Source organism: Ursus arctos, unplaced genomic scaffold (genome assembly GCF_023065955.2).
Source record: "Ursus arctos isolate Adak ecotype North America unplaced genomic scaffold, UrsArc2.0 scaffold_11, whole genome shotgun sequence".
Classification (NCBI taxonomy): Eukaryota; Metazoa; Chordata; class Mammalia; order Carnivora; family Ursidae; genus Ursus; species Ursus arctos.
The window spans coordinates 51,783,254-51,792,151 of NW_026622775.1; the positions used below are offsets into that span (position 1 = coordinate 51,783,254).

General features: G+C 37.1%; 1 pseudogene; it reads left to right on the plus strand.

Annotated features, from left to right (window-relative positions):
• The first annotated feature begins 2,156 nt into the window (after positions 1-2,156).
• On the plus strand, positions 2,157-6,788 carry LOC113255456 (protein S100-A6-like; annotated as a pseudogene).
• Positions 6,789-8,898: the final 2,110 nt, after the last annotated feature.

Below are 8,898 nucleotides of genomic sequence, written 5' to 3' on the forward strand. Positions count from 1 at the left end.
AGATAGTTAAAAAAAGAAAAGCTTAAAAGAGGTGATTTTGGAGGGTCTGGGGAAGCTGAAATTTTTCTATATAAATTAATAGTAATTGCTTCTCTGCTTTATACCATTTTGGCTTCTACTACCATTAGTACTGCAATGAAAGTAGTTATACATGCCCCCTCCTGGGCCTGTGTGAGGATATCTTTGTGGTACATACCCAGGAGGGAGACTGCTGGGCCACGGATCATACATGTACTTAATTTGGTTAAGTACTGCCAGACTGCTCTTCGGACTACGCATGAATCTTTCTTCCATCCATTAGTGAATGAGTACTTCCTTTGTCCTATAGCCTCTTCAGATCACCAGTGAGAAAGGAAGCTCAGAATTTGTGTCTTGCCTTTTTATTTTCATAACTGTGTCTTTTAAAGATCAAAAGTTTTTAATATGATGAGTTCCAATTTATCATTTTTTTTTCTTTTACGGTTTGTGTTTTGACCTTGCCTAACCCAAGATCACAAAGATTTTCTCCTATGTTTTCTTCCAGAAATTTGGGCTTTTATATTAATTCAAGTTAATATTTGTTTATAGTGTTTAAGGCTCATTTTTTCCCCACGTGAAAGCCCAATTCCAATGTTTGTTGAAAAGACTATTCTTTCTCAATTAATTGGCCTTGACATCTTTTGATAATCACTTGACCATATATGTGTGGATCTATTTCTAGACTTTCTATTCTGTTCCATTAATCTTATACGTCTCTCCTTATTTTAATACCACATTCTCGTCATTACTGATACATAACTAAAACTGGTAATTAGCTAGTTTGTGAAATAGGCAGTTTATTTTATTTTATTTCAAGATTTTATTTATTTATTTGAAAGAGAGAGAGATGGGGAGCACAGAGGGAGAATTAGAGGGAGAAGCAGGCTCCCCGCTGAACAGAGAGCCCGATGTGGGGCTCAGGCCCAGAACCCGGGGGTCATTACCCGAGCTGGAGACAGACGCTTAACCGACTGAGCTACCCAGGCGCCCTGGCAGTCTTCTCTTTTCTGTGAGCCTCCAACATGAGCCTGTGCTTGCTCCTATCGCTGGGCTTCTCTGAGTTCAGTGAGGTTAGGAATGTGTGAGGGAAGGGATGGTGGAACAGACGTTATTGGTTGGGTGACCCAACCTGAACCATAGTTCTGATCTCCCCAGCCAGTCTCCTCCATGTATGGGTGGCCATGTAACCCACTTCTGGCTAGTAAGGTATATTTCAGCTGTCATATCTGTCACACAAATATTTATCTTATGAGAAAATCTCAGCAAGAAAGTGATAATAGGTCAATACAAATTAATCAGCACTATAGAAAAAATTTAACATTTTTGCTCACTAATAGTGATGTGAGTAGTGACATCTTCATCCTTGAAGACATATTTCATAACATTTTCCTCCTCTGGGATATTTGTTATCATAATAAATGCTCCAGCTACCCTTTATTAGTTTGATTACCAGAAACCCTATCCCCCTTTTTTGTTTAAATAATAGATTCCAAGTATATTGGACAATGACCCTACAAAATAATTATTATTCTACTACTACTGCTACTAGTGGAAATGTTCCACTAGTTCCACTACTGTTTATTAAAAACAGACAATTTCCCATGATTATTGTTTCTTGAAGCATATCTATAACACAGATACCCAGTCCTAACAACTATTAGATAATGAAATGCTTTAAAATGGCATTTCACAAGTTAAGTCTGAGTTGCTCAAAGACATATGGCTACACTGCAGTGATTGCAGGTGAGGGCAAACACAGAGGCAGAATTTTTCCTGTGTGAAAATTGAAATCAGTACTACTGCACCCTACAGTACTATAATTTCCACATTAGTCAGTGTTCATTAACATACCCTACTGAATTGGGAATTAAGTATTAAACACAGACTTGATTACATTTTCCTAAAAGTTCCCTAGACCAGACTCTGACTGACTGATTGCATGAAGCAACACGACCCTTTAGACAACAGCAGCAACAAAAAGATGACTTGGGTCTTGTTTGGTGACTCACATGAGGTGATGTAGTTGGTCTTTCAGGGTTTACAGTTAGGACCAGGTGCCTCATGATGGTTCCGAGGTGTGATACTAGGAATTGCAGCCTTCCCAAGAAAGGTATAAAGCCTGGAGAACATGTTGGTGGATGAGAGTCCCCTTCTCTGAGAAACGCATCACGGATCGCCTATACTCCTCCCTCTTTCTACCCTTTGTAGATCCTTTCTATCTGCTCATCTACCTGCCAACGGACTCCCAGCAGATCGGTCACTACCTTGTGGTAAGAGCAGAAGACATGGAAAGTTAGGGGAATTTGTGCAAATGTATTTTGCATTTATATCTTTTAAATGTAAAGCCCTTTGTCAGCAAAATTTCATTGACCAGGGAAATTAAACTGTTGTTCACTAGTACAGGTCAATGATTGGTTGTTGGGAACCTTAGAAATTTCTCAGTCTGTGTTAGTCAAGAGATTTAGGGTGTTCTTTGTTCCTCTGCAGCAAAGCTTCAGTTTTTAACAGAGGTTTTCAATTCCTAAACTAGCCTTTGGAAAGAGAAAAAAATAAAAAAGTAAATAATTGCTTCCCACATGTGGCTTCAATATCTTTTTCTCATAAAATTAAAAAAAAATTTTTTTACTTATTTTTATTTTTTAGAGAGAGGGAGCATGTGTAAGTGGGGGAGGGGCAGAGGAAGAGGAAGAGAGAGACTCTTAAGAAGACTCTGCGCCTGGTGTGGAACCTGACGTGGGGCTCAATCCCACGACCCTGAGATTATGACCTCAGCTAAAATCAAGAGTTGGACTCTTAACTGACTCAGCCACCCAGGCAACCCTCATATGATTTAAAAATAATAATAATAACAGCTTTATTGAGATAAAATTCATATATAATGGGGGCGCCTGGGTTGCACAGCGGTTAAGCGTCTGCCTTTGGCTCAGGGCGTGATCCCGGCGTTATGGGATCGAGCCCCACATCAGGCTCCTCTGCTATGAGCCTGCTTCTTCCTCTCCCACTCCCCCTGCTTGTGTTCCCTCTCTCGCTGGCTGTCTCTATCTCTGTCGAATAAATAAATAAAATCTTTAAAAAATTTCATATATAATGAAATTCAACCTTTTAAAGTATATAATTCAGTGATATTTAGTATATTCACGGAATTGTTTAACTATCTCCACCACCTAATTTTAGAACATTGTCATCACCCTAAAAGAAACCTTGTACCCATTAGTAGTCACTCCACATTTCCCACTGCTCCCAGCCCCTGGTAACCACTAACCTACTTTCTGTACTTTGGATTTACCTATTATGGACATTTCATATAAATAAAATTGTACATTATGTGGCCTTTTGTGACTGGCTTATTTCATTTAGCAAAATATTTTTAAGATTTTCATCTACGTTTAGCATGCATCAGTACTTCATTCCTTTTCACTGCTGAATAATATTCCACGGTATGGCTATACCACATTCTGTTTATCCAGTTGTCAATTGGTAGACGTTTGGGTTGTTTCCAGTTTGGGGCTATTATGAATAATGTTGTGGACATTTGTGTATGCATTTTTGTAGGCCATATGTTCTCTACATTTAAGAGTGTGTTTTTTGGTCTATTTTTTCTTTGTTCATTTGTTCATTTGTTTTGGTTCTTAAATTTCTCATGGGAATAAAATCATATGGTATCTGTCTTTCTCTGACTGACTTATTCACTTAGGATTATACTCTTTAGATCCATCTATGTTGTTGCAAATGGCAAGATTTCATTCTTTTTTATGGCTAAGTACTTTCATTCTTTCAAAAGAATGAAGTCTTGTCATCTGGAACAACATGGATGGATCTAGAGGGTATAGTATATACATCCTCTCTTCTCTCACCATTCATCTATCCATGGACACTTTGGTTGCTTTGGTTGCTTCCATATCTTGGCTATTGTAAATAATACTGCTATAAACATAGGGGTGCATATAACTTTTCAAATTACTGTTTTCCTATTCTTTGAGTAAATAGTAGTGGAATTACTGCATCATATGGTAGTTCTATTTTTAATTTGTTAAGAAAACTCCATACTGTTTTTACAGTATCTGCACCAGGTTGCATCCCCACCAATAGGGCAAGAGGGTTCCTTTTCTCCACATCCTTGCCAATGCCTGTTGTTTCTTGTGTTGTTGATTTTATGCTCTGACAGGTATGAGATGATATCTCAATGTGGTTTTGATTTGCATTTCCCTGATGATGAGTGATGCTGAACATCTTTTCATGTGTCTGTTGGCCATCTGAATGTCTTCTTTGGAGAAATGTCTGTTCATGTGTCTTCTGCCCATTTTTTTTAATTGGATTTTTTTGGGTATTTTTGGTGTTGAGTTGTGTAAGTTCTTTATATATTTTGGATACTAACCCCTTATTGAATATATCATTTGCAAATGTCTTCTCCCATTCAGTAGGTTATCTTTTGTTTTGTTGATTATTTCCTTTGCTGTCAAGAAAGTGGTCCAGTTTTATTCTTTTGCATGTTGCTATCCCAGTTTTCTAGAAACTTATCCATTTCTTCTACATAATTTTTCATAATATTCTTATAATCCTTTATATTTCTGTGGTGTCAGTTATTTCTCCTCTTTCATTTCTGAGTTTGTTTAGTAGTTCCATTTTGTAAAGCATAGCATTTTATTTTATTTTAAGTTTATTTATCTATTAATCACTACACTCAACATGGGGCTCGAACTCATGACTCTGAGATCAAGAACTGATGCTCTTCCAATGGAGCTAGCCAGGCACCCCAAGCATACATAGTATTTTAAATTAATTGACTCTGAAGTTAGTACCTGAAGTAGAACAAAAAAAATGGTGGGACTGTTCGGATACACTATTTACAGTCAAATTATAAATGGGAAAATAATCTTGTATATCTTGAACAGAATGCAGAAGTATATTAAGAGATTGATACTCTATGACCAAGTGGGATTTACTCCAGAAATGCAAATGACGTTTATAGCTTTAAAAAACTATTAATATAATTCACCATATTATTAAGTCAAAAGAGAGAAACTGTATGATCATCTTGATTGATGCCAAAAATGCGTTTAATAAAATGTAATATCCACTTCCAATGAAAACTCTCAGTAGAGTTAGATGAATATTTCTTTAACTCATTAATGTCTGGAGTAAAATAGAGGCGTCACTGGTATATTAAAACAAAGAACCCAATAAGAACTGGAATGGAAGCAGCAAAATTGTCATTTTGGGAGGTTATTTTAAACTACTTGTACAAAATTGATAGTTGGCTTACATACAAAAATCCCTAGTCATAAAATACAATGGTGGACAACACATCTATTTCAATAGCAACAAAAATTTAAATTACATAAGAAAACTTTAACAAGAAGTGGTAAATGAAGAAAATGATCAAACTTTATTGAGATCTGTTTGACTCCAAATACAATGTTGATCACTATGCCAGAGGAATATATATTAATTTACAGATAAAGGTAGCATTTCAAATAAGTGGTAAAGAAAGGTCATTCGGTAAGGGTTTGGGACAATAAATTAGTCATCCATCCAGAAAAAAAAAAGAAAAAACCAAATAGATCAAGATTTTAACTCCTTACATGGTAAAAACCTTCTAGATGGATCACATATGTAAGTGTGAGAGATGACTCAGAAGTACTAGAGGGAAAAAATGGATAAATATATTTGCCTTTGAGATACAGCAGACTTTTTAAAACTATGTCACAATAATTCAGAAACCAAAAAGGATAAGATTGATAACTGACTTTTTAAACTTCCGTGTTGCAGACAACCAAACAAAAAAAAATGAACTTAACAATTCACACTATAAGGAAGGGAGAGGGACAGATTACAAATTAGGAAAATGTTTCATAACATGATGCATAACAAAGTGCTAAAAATAAAAAAATATGTATACATATACGGGGAGAAACAGAAAGATGACAAAGGAATATGAACAGAAAAATTTATAAAAAGAAGGAATTTAAAAAAAGGAATCCAAATAACCAATAAGCATAGGAGATGTTTAATCTTATTAGGAATCAAATACTAAGTAAGTAAAATATCACTGAAGTACCATTTTTTGGTCTTCAACAAATATTGAAAAAGTTAATAACATTCAGAATTGGATATGGTTTCAGGAAATGCATACTTTCATGTCCTATTGGTGGGAATATAAATTGGTATAATATTTCTAGAGGATAGTTTGGCAATATGCATAAAAATGACTCCAAACCCCACATATAGGAATTTATCCAAAAGAAATAAACAACTAAGTGAGAATAGATGTAACCATGGGATACTCATGTGGCTCTGTTTATAATGGTAGAAATTCAGAAACAGCCTAGATATGTTGTGTCAAGGTGACACATGGATTCAGTAGAATACACTGCAGCTTGTAGGCTAAAAGTCATACTGACCTCCACCCCCGTGGTCCCTCCACACCCTCCCTGCCATGTGCTCTGAGCCTAGCGTCCAGTGTGCCCCCTGGATCAGGCCACTGGCCTCCTTGTGGTCATCCTCTGCATGTACTTGGGTGGGGAAGGCAACGGGAACATCCTGGGCAAGAAGGAGCTGATGGACTGATCCAGAAAGAGCTCACCATTGGCCTGAAGCTGCAGGATGCTGAGATTGCAAAGCTGATGGACGACTTGGACCGGAACAAGGGCCAGGTGGTGAACTTCCAGGAATATGTCACCTTCCTGGGGGCCTTGACTTTGATCTACAATGATGCTCTGAGGGCTGAAAATAAATCTGGAAGGTGGAGACCTTCTACAGGCCCTGCCTAAGTCAAATCCAGTGGTGGGTAACTATTCAATAATTATCTTTTTTTTTTTTTGGTTAAAAAAAAGAGAATACACTGCAGCCTGTAGAACAAGAAAGTACTTCTTTACTGATGGATATGGAAAGATCTCAGGACAAATGATTGACTGAAAAGAAGCATTTCAGAAGAGTGCATACAGTGTGTGATTTCATTTATGTAAAATCGCATTAATCTACAAATGCGTAGATATGCATAGAGAAATGTCTGGAAGATGTTCATCACACTGTCAGATGTTTTCTCTGGTGATGCAATTTTAGGTATATTTTTACTTTCTTCTTTGTATTTTTCTGTCATGTCAGAATTTTGTTCAGACTGAGAATATAGCATAGTCTAAAAACAGCAAGCTAGTTTTAAAAATTGACCGTATCCACCTGGGTGGCTCAGTCAGTTGGGCATCTGACTCTTGGTTTCAGCTCAGGTCATGATCTCATGCGATGTGAGATCGAGCCCCTGCGGCAGGCTCCGCGCTCAGCACAGAGTCTAAGATTCTCTCTTTCCCTCAACCTCTGCCCTCCCGCTCATGCTCTGTCTCTCTCTCTAAATGAATGAATAAATAAAATCTTAAAAATTAGTAAATAAAATAAAAATGGACCCTATCAAAAAAATTTTTTAAAAAATGAACCTAAATATAGTTCCGTTCAGCATGGCAATGCATGTGTTAGCAGCCTGGCACAGATACGGGAGTAGTGATCATGTCAAGGACATATCTCCCCTAAAATACCCTCAGTCCTAAAGAAAAAGGTAAAAAAAGCTCCGTGACTAGAGGAAATATTGAGAGGTATTTAGTACACTGGGAACAAGGTGGTTCCGATAGAGTGGGATAACTCCATAGGCAATAATGTGGCTTCAAGGAGTTCGCATTGTATCCATCTATCCTTTTAAAACATTCTACCACCAAATTATTACACTTAAAGTGGCATTCATTATTCAGAAATTTAAATCTTTTGAATTTGCACATATTCCTGTGGTGAAATATGTAAAAATGATGTATCACAACCCTATGAAAAGCATCACTGTAAAACACTATTGCCTCCCATGAAGGAAACATTTGCAGTCAGAGGCCAAAAAATAGTATCAGGGCAAGGCCAAGTATATTGCACACCATTGCCAGAAACCTATTTCTGGCAAAGAAACAGGATTGATAATTGAACTATCGAGTATATTTCAAGAGGGTATTATGTTTCAAGGGAATGGAATGGATTTAGGAATAGATTTAGTTTTCTCTTCCCTGACCTGAAGCATTTCCGAACACCAGCAACTATTAGGCAAGACCTCCATAATATTGAAAGCAACAAATGTGGGCTTTATATTTCTTCTTTTTAAGTTTTTATTTTAATTCCAGCATAGGTAACACAATATAGTGATTCATCAATTCCATACAACAGCTGGTGCTCATCACAAGTACCCTCCTTAATCCCACCCCCATTTCACCCAGCCCCTCACCCACCTCCCCTCTGGTAACCATCGGTTTGTTCTCTATAGTTAAGAGTCTGTTTCTTGGTTTGTCTCTCTCTCTCTCTTTCCCCCTTTTGCTCATTTGCTTTGTTTCTTAAGTTCCACATATGAGTGAAATCACATGGTATTTGTCTTTCTCTGATTGACTTATTTTGCTTAGCATAATACTCTCTAGCTGCATCCATGTCACTGCAAATGGCAAGATTTCAATCTTTTTTATGGTTACTCCACTGTATATATACCATGTCTTCTTTATCCATTCATCCGTTATGGGTTGTTTCCATAATTTGGCGATCATACATGATGCCGCTATAAACATAGGGGTGCATGTATCCCTTTGAATTAGTGTTTTTGTATTCTTTGGGTAAATACCTAACAGTGCAGTTGCTAGATCATAGGATAGTTCTATTTTAACTTTTAACCTCCATACTGTTTTCCAGAGTGGCTGCACGAGTTTGCATTCCCACCAACAGTACAAGAGGGTTCCCCTTTCTTCACATCCTCGCCAACACCTGTTGCTTCTTCTGTTGTTGATTTTAACCATTCTGACAGGTGTGAGGTGATAACTCATTGTAGTTTGATTTGCATTTCCTTGATGATCAGTGATTTTGAGCATCTTT